Source organism: Lithobates pipiens, unplaced genomic scaffold, assembly GCF_037356315.1.
Source record: "Lithobates pipiens isolate NorthernLeopardFrog02 unplaced genomic scaffold, aLitPip1_a1.2 Scaffold_23, whole genome shotgun sequence".
Lineage (NCBI taxonomy): Eukaryota > Metazoa > Chordata > Amphibia > Anura > Ranidae > Lithobates > Lithobates pipiens.
Window position 1 is genome coordinate 246,809,064 of NW_027507785.1, and position 15,077 is coordinate 246,824,140.

At 42.6% G+C, this 15,077-nt stretch overlaps 1 pseudogene; it reads left to right on the top strand.

Annotated features, from left to right (window-relative positions):
- The first annotated feature begins 12,332 nt into the window (after positions 1 to 12,332).
- Positions 12,333 to 14,157, top strand: LOC143928236 (ubiquitin recognition factor in ER-associated degradation protein 1-like; annotated as a pseudogene).
- Positions 14,158 to 15,077: the final 920 nt, after the last annotated feature.

Consider the following 15,077-nt stretch of genomic DNA (forward strand, 5'->3'; position numbering starts at 1 on the left):
TGCATACACACGGTCGGGCCAAGTTGTCGAAAAATCCGATCTTTCAGAACGTGATGACGTAATTTCGTTACGATGGGACTACATTCAGGCTAGTAGCCAATAGCTTTGATGTAGGAATTTGATCTGAGCATGCGTGGCACTTGGTCCGATGAAAATGCTCTACACATGATCGGATTAGGTCCGTCCGGCCCAGTTGGTCGGGAAATATTTCCAACATGTTGGAAAATTGGGTCGGACGGAGATTCGGACGGAATCAGTTCGATGCATACCACACACAGTCAGATTATCTGACGACACGGTCCGATAAGACTCATTCCGACAGATTCTCTGACCGTGTATACAAGGGCTTAGACTGGGTTCTCATATATGGGAATTGAATGCGGGTTTCTCAGCATCCAATTGGCATGACAGGTGTGAACTGCTCACAATGGAGCCAGTTCACACAGGTGAGGGGTGGCCATGGTCTGGATTCCACAAGGGTCCTGTGCGTCTTTGGGTCCGGTTCAGGTGTGAATTCAGGCAAAAATGCGGACCTGAAACGCAGTTGAACCGGTGAACAGACACGCACCGGACCCCAGGCACGAACCCACAGCCGCACGTATGTGAACCTTAAAGTACTTCCTGGCGTGTGAACATGCTAACTGCTGAGCCCCCAGGGCTTCCCAGCATTGTCAGTGACTATTGCATTTGTCCTCAGTGCCCCTGGGGACTCTCAGCACCTCTGTGACGCCCTGTGACCCTCCATGTGAGTACTAACATTCATGCACCTAGTATGCAGAGCAAGAGTAGCCAGGTAAACACCAGCGTTCCTGCACTGGGCTGCCTTATACACTCCAGGAAAACCAACTGTATTGGGTGGGTTCTGTGTTCCAAGCACCCCAGCATTGCAAGAGACACCCTGCTGCTCCTGTGTTCCAAGCACTCCATAGAAATAAAGAGGAGAGAGGAAGCACATAAACTTAGTGCAACAACTTTTTTATAAAAAAAATCAGACAGCACAATTAAATTACACTCACATTTAGACAACATCACTGGTATAAATGAATGCATAGCCTGGAATGAACCCTTGAGCTGGCAGTATTGTGGATGAAATCCCTTCATCAAATCTGAGATGTCATTCGGCTGAGAAAGTGAGAGTGCACCTGTCAGATCTGCCTTGTGAGCTGAAACTCTTAGCCCTTGTACACACGGTCAGACATTCTGATGGAAAATGTCCGATCGGACCGTGTTGTCAGATAATCTGACCGTGTGTGGGCTCCATCGGACTGTTTCCGTCGGAATATCCGACCAACAAAGTTTTAGATAATTTAGATAAAATGTTCCCACAACATGATCCGATCGGACTTTGTCCGATCGTTTGTAGAGAATTCCGATCGGACAAAGTGCCACGCATGCTCAGATCAAATTCCTAGACCAATGCTATTGGTTACTAGCCTGAACGTAGTCCCGTCGTAACAAAATAATGTCATCACATTACGAACGATCGGATTTTCCGACAATTTTGTCCGACCGTGTGTATGTAACACCAGTTTCGAACAAAATCCGTCTGACAAAATCCAATGGATTTTGTTGTCGGAATGTCCGACCGTGTGTACAAGGGCTTATGCCACGTACACACGACTTCTGGCAGACTAGGTCCGACTGTCTTCCCAACGGACTTACGGCGGAGTTCCGACAGACTTCCAAACAAATGGACTAAGTCCGTTTGTTTTGAACCCACACATGATCGGATTGTCCAACGGACTGATTCCGTCGGACCTAGTCTGCCAGAAAGTCCGGTCATGTGTACGCGGCATTATGCTAGAGGTGGCTGCACTCCCACACCTGTGATTTTTTGCTATCCAAGAGCCCTGTGTGAATGGTGACTGTAGGGAACCTCTAGGTAGTGTGCAATGTCTCTTGGCACAGCTGCTGGACACTTCAATTGACTTAATGGTTACCATGGCAACTCGCTTCGGGGAGAAGTCCCCTTTGTCAAGCCGGTAGGTAACAGGATGAGGATAAAATATAAAGCCTCTAATCAGTTCTGAGTATTAACCCCTTCAGAGTGATTTTGCCTTTTGCCATTTTCATATAAACTCGCTCATATTTGGTTCTAACAATATCAAACATATAGCAGATATAAAATGTATATATGTATAGTAATTAAAAAGATTCAAATATATAAGAATGTATTAATCCTCTATATAGAATTATAGATTTTTTTATTAGACCTTATGTGGAAATATATACAAAATATAAAATAATAATTAAATAACTTAGAAATGTATTTAATACTGATCTGATTATGAAAATAAATGAAATATCAAGTACTCACTAGCAGGGAAAAATATTGTATATCCATATGTTTATTTATATGCTCATAAATATTCAGATGTATATTGGGTGTACTGCAGAATCAACTTTTAACAGAAAGGGGCTGTAAAGTAAATAAAAAACACTAGAAAGGCTTATGTCACTACTCAGCCCTTATATAGGTTCATAGACACAGCATGGGATACAATGTTGCACGTAAGGCAACAACAAATCTTATCATGTAAAAGCAGAGGTCGTACTAATATTAATAATACAAGAAAGAGGGCCAAGAGCTGATAGACCGAACATTTTTAATGGGCACTGAGAGGTGCCACTGGTGGGCAGTGAACGATGGCAGAGTTGGGTGGCATGGTTGAGTGGCACTGATGGGCAGCAATGAAGGGCATTGATAGGTGGCACTGAAGAGTACTGATGGGTGGCACTGATAGACACTGATGGGTGGCAGTAATGGGCACTGGTAAGTGACACTGATGAAGCACTGATTGGCATCACTGGTGGGCACTGATAGGTGGCACTCTTGGGCATTGTTAGGCGGCACTGATTGGTGGCACTCATATTCACTGGTGGGCACTGATTGATGGCACTGTGGGCACTGGCAGGTGATACTGGCAGGCGGTACTGGTTGGCATGGATGATGTGGCTGCGCCTCTTCCTCTTCGGGATCGGTGTCCCTTCAACAGAAGCCAGTGATCTGCTTTTTTTTCCCTCACGCGGTCAGCCTCCTCACCCCTGACAGCATGGAGATCTGTCTGTTTACATTGAAAGATTTCTGTTCTGTCTTTGTGTGGAGCAATAGCGGGTGCCCAGGCTCTGGGGCGCACACGATCCCCCTAGTGGTCAAAAAGCAAACCGACATACAGCTACGTCGGTTCGCCCAGGGGAGCCAACCTGCCACAGTACAACTGTGACGGCTGGTCGGGAAGGTGTTAAAGAAAGTTATCACTTTGAGTACTAGAGGCCTAAATGAAGACTTACAGATTAGCACTAATAACTAAAGATAGCCAAACACGGTTCGAATCCAAGTGCTGTTTTTTTTCTTTTTTTTTTCTTTTGGCATGGGCTTCCCCCTCAAGATCCATACCAGACTCAGAGGGCCTGGTATGGATCTGGGGGACCCCCTCCATTTATTTTGTTTCATAGATTCAACATTAGGTTCCCTCCAAACCAGAAGCAAAGGAATTGTTTTGATTTGTCAAAGTCACATTCATCTCAAAGTTGGATTTCGTTCATTGAAGCCGTATGGAAGTTGGACATGAAGTCGCTGGGCAAAGTCATATCAGTTGTCGCACGACTTTTGTATTGGATCAGTGGGCATCCCTCAAGTCTGCCAGGCATTGGATGGGAACAGAAGATTCCCAATACCAATGCTACAGGGGTGGGGGGGGTCGTCTTGCCTAGCAATATCATTGATGTACTATATATACATATAGGGCACTATAGTATTGGTACTTTGTCAAGGAAGGAGTCTTTTATTTCTACTTGATCCAGACTATAGAAAGCACCCACAAGCACCACATATTTTTGTTCAATCACAGTCCAGACTGTATTGCATATACAGTTGGGAAAAGTGAGGTCACCAACCTGGCTCTACTGTCTGACTGGGCTGTGTAAGGGTAGATATGCATCTAAATGTACCTCTCTTCTGAAGCCCGAACTGCATTTGCATCACGCTTCAGAGGCAATTGACAGGCAGTGAGGTAGGTGATATGATGCATTTTCATTGCCTTATTTTAATTGCCTCATTAAAACCCAGTTTGTGGCACTTCCCCATTCACCTGTATATGTCTTCTACAGTGGACTTGCTGGGTAGATTTTCCCACAGGCACAAAGTTTAATGACTGCACCATGTAAACACCGTGATAATTGGGGTAATGATTATTACCAACAACATAACCACACCCCAAGAACAACATTTAGTGGTAATTGGTGGCAGGAACCTAACCACCCCCCTGCATTTAGTTATCCTAAAAGGGATGGCCCAGTTGGGGGAGGTTTTAACAGAAGTTTTTTTTTCCGGCGTCCAGAACACCAAAAGGGTCATAGACGTTCCAGAGGGGGAGGCGAATTTGCACAAAAAAGGAGGCGGGTCTAAAAGACTCAGGTCTCTTTAACCTCAGTAAAGCTACTTTGTCCAATGAAGAAAAACATGTTCTCAATTATGGTTTGAAGTGTGCCCCCTCCAAATCCCTGAATAAATTTGAGGCATTCATCGATATTCAAAAGTTCATCTGCAAAGTCAGCATTTAGCGCCATATGTTGTGTAATCCCTATCACTCTAATATTGCAGTTTCAGTGGAAATGAGAATCTCCAGATTGACCAATGCTTCATTGTTCAATCCTCTGGGCCCTGTGGCACCAGCTATTAGTGTTTTCAGGGATCTTGCTAGTAAGGACTTACATTCATTGGAAATAAAAAAAAAGAGGATGGAGTATATGTTTAAGAGAGGCTTAGAAATGCTGAAAGATAGAGATGACATTGTGGTGTGCCCTGCTGATAAGGGGGGAATAGTTGTTATCGATAAAGAAGCTTACAATGCGGAGATGCTGAGATTATTATCAGATCATACAACTTATTTACCTTTAAAAGGGAATCCCACTGCAAGTTACAAAAAACTCCTGATGGTTAAACCAAAAACGTCAGATGATTCATTTACATTTTCCTTTATTACTGGTTATTCTAATCAGCATTTTGCAATAAAAAAGATAATGCAAAAGCATTGGAAAGTGTTGAGGGGCAACCGAGTTTTGGGATCTGTTACCAGAACGACCACGGGTTGTTTATAGAGGTGTTCCACCACTAAAACTACAGATTGCACCCAATATTGTTGACCCACCTAAGTAACTTTCCTTTTTCCAGAGCATGGGAGGCTTCTACCCATGTAGAAAATGCCCTATCTGCAAATTGAGAACTACTAGTAGTTCAAGTAGAAGGGTAGATTCTTTCCAGTCAACCTGATTAAACCATTCATCACATGTTCAACAAAATACGTAGTGTGTGTGATTAAATGTAGATGCGGGAAACAATATATAGGGCAAAATCAAACGCATATTACATGTAAGGCTCAGTGAACAGGGGGCTAATATTAGGCGAGACTTTACCAAGCATAGCCTCTCTAAACATTATGCCCTAAAGCATAATTGCAACCCAGAGGGCACCACGTTCTTGGGTATCGACAAATTTTGTGGACACTGGAGGGGCAGCAATATGGTGAGGGAAGCTTCTCGTTTGGAAACGGAAATGGATTTATCTAGCCAAACATATACCCCATTCGGTATGAATATCGAGTGGGATGTGAATGCATTTATTAATAATAGCTAGGGTATTTTTATTTAGTCGGATAACTTGATTCACAAAAGATGATTATATCCTTTACCATGGAACTCTTTTTCTCTGTGATTATTTATCATACTATAATTTTTAATAATCTAAGTTATTTCTGCCTCTCTAGTATAAATAAGGTTGTTATTGCCTTTATATTCAATTATAAGTTTTGTTTATTGTTGTATTTTTTCTTTTATAGGTTTTGATTGAAGTACTATTTTTATGTAATATTGGTGTTTATTTTGTATTGGCCACGAGAGGTCATTGCTCCTCAAGTCCCTAAATATGCGTAATCTCCTCTCCCACCAGCTCAACTACCATTCTCATTATACTCATCTAATAATATTTTTGGTATTTTCTATATCTTTTGAAGCATTACTATAAGGCCGCGTACACACGCGGGGACTGTTCGCTGAAACTGTCCGCTGAAACCAAGTTTCAGCGGACAGTCCGCTCGTGTGTGGGCTTTCAGCGGACAGTCCCCGCGTGTGTACGCGGCCTGAGGCCGCGTACACACGTGGGGACTGTTCGCCCAACTTTGTCCGTCAAACAGTTTCGGCAAACAGTCCGCTCAAAATTAGCATGGACGGACATGGCCACACACGACGGATGAACAGTTTGCTGAAACCGTGCGTGATGACGTGAACGGCACGTACGACGGGACGAAAAATACGACGTCCTATACACTGCATTATAACTTTCGGCGTGAAAATCCTTTCTGAGCATGCGCGCAACTTTGTTTGACGAACAAGCCTACACACGCGGGGACTGTCCGCTGAAACAAGGTTTCAGCGGACAGTTTTTCGGAATTTCCGAAAAACCTTGTTCAGCGGACTGTTCGCTGAAACTGTCCGCTGAAAGCCCACACACGAGCGGACTGTCCGCTGAAACTTGGTTTCAGCGGACAGTTTCAGCGAACAGTCCCCGCGTGTGTACGCGGCCTAAGAGTTTTTATCTCTATTGCTGTAATTCACATTAGAGTAAATGAGACTATCTTTTACTAATAAATATTAGGATTTTTTTTTGTATGTCCTTATGGTTAGGTCAAGCTTTTATCAAATTTTCTTTGATATTTTGTATTACACTTTTTTATTAACCACTTGCCTACTGGGCACTTAAACACCTTCCTGCCCAGACCAATTATCAGCTTTCAGCGCTGTCGCACTTTGAGTGACAATTCAAAAAGCGGTCATGCTACACTGTACCCAAATTTTTATCATTTTTTCCCACAAATAGAGCTTTCTTTTGGTGGTATTTGATCACCTCTGCGGTTTTTATTTTTTGCTAAACAAATAAAAAAATACCGAAAATTTTGAGAAAAAAATGTTTTTTTTTTGTTTCATTTTCAAAACTTTGTAAATAAGAAAGTTTTTTCCTTCACTGATGGGCACTGATGGGGTTACACTGATGGGCAATGATAAGGCGGCACTTATGAGCACAGATGAGGTGGCACCAATGAAGTGGCACTGATGAGGTGGCATTGATGGACACTGATATGTGGCACTGATAGACGGCACTGATAGGCAGCACTGATGGGTGGCACCGATGGGCACTGATAGGTGGCACTGATGGGCACTGATAGCTGGCACGGATTGGCATGGATGGGCTGCACATATGGGCATGGATAGGCAGCACAGGTGGGCATGGGTATGCGGCACAGATGGGCATGGGTAGGCGGCACAAATGGGCATGGATGGGCACTGATAGGTGGCATGGATGGGCACTGATAGGCGGCACAGATGGGAACTGATAGGCGGCACAGATGAGAACTGATAGGCAGCATTGTATTATAATATACTGTACTAATGGATGCCAATCGGTGCCAAACAATAATGCATGCCAATCAGTGATGCCCATTGTGGGCACTGATTTGGCATTCATTGTGGGCACTGATTGGCATCCATTGTGGCACTGGCTGGCATCCCTGGTGGTCTAGGGTGGCATACCTTGTCCTGGGCATCCCTAGTGGTCTGGTGGCGTCCCTGGTGGTCCAGTGTGGGCATCCTTGGGGGGGCTGCACTGATAATCGATCAGCACTGACCCCCCCCCCCTTCTGTCAGAGAAGCAGCCGATCGGCTTTCCTCTACTAGCATCTGACAGACGCGAGTGAGGAAAAGCCGATCACCGGCTCTTCCTATTTACACTGTGATCAGCCATGATTGGACACGGCTGATCACGTGGTAAAGAGTCTCCATCGGAGACTCTTTACCGAGATCGTAGTTGCGGGGTGTCAGACTGACACTCCGCACAACGATCGCCGCGATGCGCGCCCCCGGGGGCACGCATCGGCTCAAAATCCTGATCACGTCATATGACGTCCGGTCAGGATTTTGAAACCACTTTGCCGCCGTCATTTTGTTATAGGGCGGGCGGCAAGTGGTTAATTTCTGCCTGTTTGCATTTTGGTGTCTGGAGGGGGGTTGATTCCGCCTTCTGGAAAGCATTCTGGGTTTATTAGGTTAGGTAGCCTCTTTGTCCTGTATAATGCATTCCTGGGTATGAACGAGGTTTATTTCCTACCCGTGGAGCACATCTAGGACAATAATTTCAGGTTTATTTCCAGGTAGTGCGTTCCAATCACAAGGAGATCATCATTTCCACCCTTTGGAAAGCATGCAATTTCCGGTTCTGTATCCGTTCCCTATATAAACACCAAAACGTCACGACCACGCCCCTGAAGATGCACGTTTGTGATGAAACGTTGGGTGAAACAAGGGACGAGTGACGTATTGGAGAGGACGGAGGAGCCATCTTATTGGTAGGAAGTGCTGGTCGCTTTCCTTTCTGCCTGAAATATACTTACTGCATGTGAGTTTTTACAAGATTAAAGTCATTTTTGTCTGGTATATATGCGCAATGAGATTGTTATTTTTCATTCCCCTGCATATGTGATTACCATACTATACCTCTGGAGTGTACTTTTATGCCAAAGCCATCTTAGGAATAGGCTTATACATTTCTGGGTCGGTCAGTGGAGTGAGGATCTCTAGGCAAAAAGGGCAGTCTCTGTTGAGTGTGAGGAAACGTGAATGCAACCTACTAATGCAATTGCTGTATAACCTATATGCTGACGTTAAGGATCCGTTTTTTAGGGTTTTGTTGACTGTTCCTTTCAATTTCATCTCATCAAAAATCCTTCATTGACAGACTCAGAATCAATCAAATCTGTTTATTATCACTTTTTTTAATAGCACTATACCTTTACCCTATATCTTTGTTATTGCACCCAACAATATTGTGTCAGCAGCTTTTATGTAGTATTTTTGAATAGTGCAACAAATTTGATTTGTACATGTAAACACCCTGTCTGCTACTTATTGCAGCTTAACGGGGACAGTTCAGCTTTGCAAAACATAAGAAGACAAATCAAGAAAGCTGATTTACGTAATATCATACAGGGTGGATATCAGATTTAAAATAAATACACCTACTCACTCCTACTCGCTAACACAAGAAGTTCAAACATACTTCCCTCCTTCCTGTGAACCCTGGGCTAAGCCTACTAAGACACATGTGTTGTAGGTGTAGCTGCAGGACTGAATAATAAAGTAAATATATACTTCCGACACAAAAGGATTTATTTAGTTTTCTACTTTTCAATTGCATTTTTTTTTTTTGTGTGCAAAATATCTTGGCTCTTTAATCTCTGTAAACATTATTGCAAGTTACTGTATATTTGTAAACTAGCAATGAAACAAAATCATATCTTGGACATTATAGTATAACTACTCAATATTTCTTGGCAGCTTTGATTTTTCAGTTATTGCTTAATCCTGGGAATTTTACCCTTAAAGAGATTTTAGCAATAATGGTGGCACTTTCTAAATATTCTATGTTGTTTACTGTTTTTCACTTTTAAGTTGATTCCAGGAAGAAAAAAAAAAGAACAAATGCATGTTCTTCTTAAGAATATATAACAAGATGGCATCCTTTTAACCACTTAAGCCCCGGACCATTTTGCTGGCCAAAGACCAGAGCACTTTTTGTGACTCGGCACTGTTTCGATTTAACTGACAATTGCATAATCGTGTGACGTGGTTCCCAAACAAAATTGACATCCTTTTTTTCCCACAAGTAGAGCTTTTTTTTTGGTGGTATTTGATCACCTCTGTGGTTTTTATTTTTTGTGCTATAAACAAAAATAGAGTGACAATTTTGAAAAAAAAAAACATTTTTTTAATTTTTGCTATAATAAATATTCCCCAAAAATATATAAAAAAACTAATTTTTTTCTCAGTTCAGGCTGATATGTATTCTTCTACATATTTTTGGTAAAAAAAAAAATTGCAATAAGCTTTTATTGATTATAGCATCTAAAAAATACAGGTTAGTTTTATGGCATTTTTATTATTAATTTTTTTTTACTAGTAATGGCTAGCGATCTGTGATTTTTATCGTGACTGTGACATTATGGCGGACTGATCAGACACTTTTGACAGATTTTTGGGACCATTGGCATTAATACAGAGATCAATGCTAAAAACCTGCATTGGTTACTGTAAAAATGTCACTGGCAGTGAAGGGGTTAACCACGAGGGGGCGGGGAGGGGTTAAGTGTGTCCATGGCTACGAATGACACTTCACTGATCATAGCTCCCGAACACAGGGAGCTATGATCAATGCATAGGCATGCACACTGGGTGGGCCATGTATGCCTGGGCACACCCTAATGTGTGTCTGGAGATCTGCTGTAAGATGCTGCAAGAGACTGTATAGGGAGCTGCCTGTGAGACGGTTTCCCATTGAGCAGGAAGGGAGGCATGTAAGAGCCCCTTAGTGCTTTAAGCTGTAATGTAATGTCACTGCTTGCAGATAGGAGCTGTCAAAACTTGAAGCTGATATCGAGGTGGGCGAGACCAAACAGCTAGCCTATCAAACACATTGAGGGCTGGGCGGCTCACTCTGTGTATGTGGCTCTGCCCCTTTCTATTAGCTATTAAACACCAGCCGATGATTTGCCTGCTTAAAAAAGGGGACAGAGCCATATACACGGAGAAGCCCATCCAGCCCCTATTTCTTTGGTTGGTGTTTGATAGCTGATAGAAAGGGGCGGAGTCACATAACATGGAGCCGCCCACTTCAGCCCCTATACCGTTGGCTTGTGTTTGATAGGCTAGCTGTTCAGTCCCACCCACCCCCGACATCAGCTCTGAGTTCTGACAACTCCTCTCTGCAAGCAGTGACATTACATTACAATGTCACGCACTGAGGCTCTTACATGCCTAGCTGTAAACTTCCCTTCTCCTAGATCAGTGCCAATCGGTGCCGCCTATCAATACCAACCAATGCCACCTTTCAGTGCCCAATCAGTGCCACCTGTCAGTGCCCATCAGTACCACCTGTCAGTCCCAAAAATTGCTCATCAGTGCCAATCACTGCCCACCAGTGCCACCTGTCAGTGCTCATCAGTGCCACCTGTCAGTGCCAACCAATGCCACCTATCAGAGACAATCCATGCCACCTGTCAGTGCCAGTCAGTGACAACCAATGTCACCTATCAGTGCCAATCAGTGCCCAGCAGTGCTTCCAATCAGTGCCACCTATCAGTGCTGCCTATCGGTGCCCATCAGTGCTGTCTATCAGTGCTGCCTATCAGTACCAATCAGTTTTGCCTATCATTGCCAATCAGTGCTGCCTATCAGTGCCACCTATCAGTGCCAACCAATGCCATAAATCAGTGCCCTCCTGTGCTGACAATCATTGAAGCCTATTAGTGCCAACCAATGCCACCTATCGGTGCCAATCAGTGCTGCCTATCAGTGCCAATCAGTGCTTCCAATCAGTGCCCATTAGTGCAGCCAATCAGTGTTGCCTAGCAGTGCCATCTATCATTGACAATCAGTGCCCATCGGTGCTGCCTATCGGTCCAGCCCATCAGTGCCCATCAGTGCTGCCTATCAATGCCCATCAGTGCCACCTATCAGTGCTGCATATCAGTGCCCATCAGTACAGCCCATAAGTGCTGCCTATCAGTGCCAAGCAGTGCTGCCAATTAGTGCCAATCAGTGCCACCTATCAGTGCCACCATGCAGTGCCTATCAGTGCTGCCAACCAGTACCGCCTATCAGTGCCCATCAGTGCTGCCTATCAGTGCCCATGAGTGCTGCCAATGAGTGTCACCTATCAGTGCCAATCAGTGTTTCCAATCAGTGCACTGAGTGCAGAGAGGGGCAGTTGAACTTAGTAGCCAGGCACATTGTCTATGGGGGCCGGCCTGGGGGGGGCACAACTGAAACCCATGTGTTTATTAATGTCACATGCTGATTGTGGAGTATAATAGGTAATCACCACACTACTATTTACAATATTTACAACTATTTACAATAAACTACTGGAGGTAAATTAAAAAAGTGTCAGTAAAAGGCCACTAAGCACTGTTATGTGTTCCCACACCACAAAAAAAAAAAAAAGTGCAGCTCTAACTTACTATTCAATAACGTACCAATAATTGTGGAACCCTCTAATGTATGGAAATCTGAATAAACGTCAATATTACCACAATACCGGTGATATGTAACATCACATATAATACACATCGAACTGAAAAAATGTATAAAAAAGTTTACTTAGCAGGGATGGTGGAAACCCCTCCTATAAATATTTGCCATACAGATTAACTACAAGTGCAATAATTCCAGTGATATGTGACTTCACATGTAATACACATCAAAATAATAATAATAAGACGGATATTGTTGTGAAGTCCCTAAACCGGCAGAACCATGTTTTCTTTCAATATGTTTGACCACCCTATACCGAGGGTTTTCCAGAACCGCTTCTCCACCCAGTACCGCTGCTACTCCGTCTCCATGCTGGCTGGCCCAAATGACCGCTCAGATGTGGAAAAAGGAGGGAAAATGATCATGCCTCCCTCTGCACTGGATCAGCTAAGCAGATTAACCACTTGCAGACCGGACCATTTTGCTGGTCAAAGACCAGACCACTTTTTGTGATTCGGCACTGCGTCGCTTTAACTAACAATTGCGCGGTCTTGCGACGTGGCTCCCAAACAAAATTTACGTCCTTTTTTTCCCACAAATAGAGCTTTCTTTTGGTGGTATTTGATCACCCCTGCGGTTTTTATTTTTTGCGCTATAAACAAAAATAGAGCGACAATTTTGAAAAAAACGCATTATTTTTTACTTTTTGTTATAATAAATATCCCCCAAAAATATATAAAAAAATATTTTTTTCCCTCAGTTTAGGCCGATACGTATTCTTCTACATATTTTTGGTAAAAAAAATCGCAATAAGTGATTATTGATTGGTTTGCGCAAAAGTTATAGCGTTTACAAAATAGGGATAGTTTTATAGCATTTTTATTAATAATTTTTTATTATTATTTTTTTTACTAGTAATGGCGGCGATCAGCGATTTTTATTGTGACTGCGACATTGTGGGGGACCCATCGGACATTGTTGACACATTTTTGGGACCATTGTGATTTATACAGTAATCACTGCTGTATAAATGCAGTGATTCCTGTGTAAATGACACTGGCAGTGAAGGGGTTAACCAGTGGGTGGCAGTGTAGGGGTTAAGTGTTCCTAGGGGTGTGTTACTAACTGTGGGGGGGTTGGGCTTTCATTTAGTGAACACTGATCTGTGCTCCAATCACATGGAGCAGAGATCAGCGTCACTAGTTGCTAGGCAGAATGGAGAAACGCTGTTTACTCGGCATTTCCTCCATTTGGCCGCTCCGTGAGACGAAGTTAACGAATAAGAATTCAGACAGAATGACACACTGTGGTGTTCTTGAGTTTGTAGCAGATGAAGGAATTTGCTACCTCCCGCACTGGATGATGCAGAATTTACTATTAGAAGAGGGAGGTCTGGTACAAGTGGAGAGTGTTAATCTTCAGGTGGCCACATACTCTAAATTCCAACCCCAGAGTCCTGATTTCCTGGATATAACAAACCCCAAAGCTGTATTGGAGAATGCTCTGAGAAATTTTGCCTGTCTTACGACTGTAGATGTAATCGCTATAAACTATAATGAGAAGATATTTGAACTTCGGGTGAAAAACCAGACAAAGCAGTATCTATCATTGAGTGTGACATGAATGTGGATTTTGATGCCCCATTAGGTTACAAGGAGCCAGAAAGACAAACACAGCAGGAAGAGCCAACTGACATTGAGACTGATCACAGCGAGTATGTTGCAGATATAGGGTTCAGGGCTTTTACTGGTTCTGGAAATAGATTAGATGGAAAGAAGAAAGGGATTGATCCTAGTCCTTCCCCACTGAAGCCAGAAGAAATGAGGAGAGGAATTCCAAACTATGAATTCAAAATTGGCACAATTACGTTCATCAGGAACTTTACGGCCACAGATAAAGAAAGTAGAAGAAGATGATACTCTTAATCGCTTCATTGCATTCTCTGGAGAAGGACAGTCCCTGAGGAAGAAAGGCAGGAAGCCCTAAGAGACTTCACAAGTGGAAAATTAAATGATCATTCAGTGCATTTGGTTTTAAGCTGTCAGTTAGGCATTAAAAATATCTTGGTGATCTACGGAACGGAAAGTATATTGTCTTAATATTTAAAGACCTCAGGATGGTGAAGAGCCTGTGACAATCGATACACCAAGGATCAACTATTCATTTACTTGGAAATAGCTCCTGAATTATTTAGCAGTTCCAATATATGCTGTATAAGAAAAATCCAGTAAACCGCAAAACATCATCAAACTAAACCAGGACAAGAAAACTAAAATTACATGCAGTTATTTATAGCTCACAAATATTTAATTTGGAGATGTCCCCAAATGGCTTTCTAAATGTTTATACATTCTTCTGATTACTAGACTTAAGAGTCCAGTGCATTCTTGCAGATTGCTTTTGATAAAAGCGCAATTTTCATCCCTACTCTTTGGTAAACATCAGCCAGTTGGCTTTACTGAAAAAATAAAACGTAATAAATAAAAGTTTTCTTTGCAGTTAAAAAATAAAATAAAAATTAAAATAATAATAAGACATCTTTTTACTTAGCAGGGATGGTGGAAACCCCTCTAGAGATAATTGCAATACAAATTAACTTCAAGAGCAACAACTTTTTAGTTGGGAGGTTCACACCATTGCTGCACTTTGGATTTTTTATTGTTTAGATTGTTCGCGCGCACACGGCGGCAAATTCAAAGGGACATACCTGTACGCCCATTTGCCCAGCCATGCCATTCTGCCGACGTATATATACATGCGGTGGTCGGCAAATGGTTAATATTAGACAATTATATTTATTAAAAATACAAAGAGAGAGAAATTAGAAATATCCAAAATCACACTCCCTCAGCGCTCACGGTAAAACCTAAAATATAGCTGCTGCTATCTTACTATTTCAAAATCTTAATAATGTTCCGAAGAAATTACCAATGGTTAATCAGCTAAGGTTAATGGTTATAATGGTTAATAAGCTAAGGCACTAGCAGCGCTCGAATATA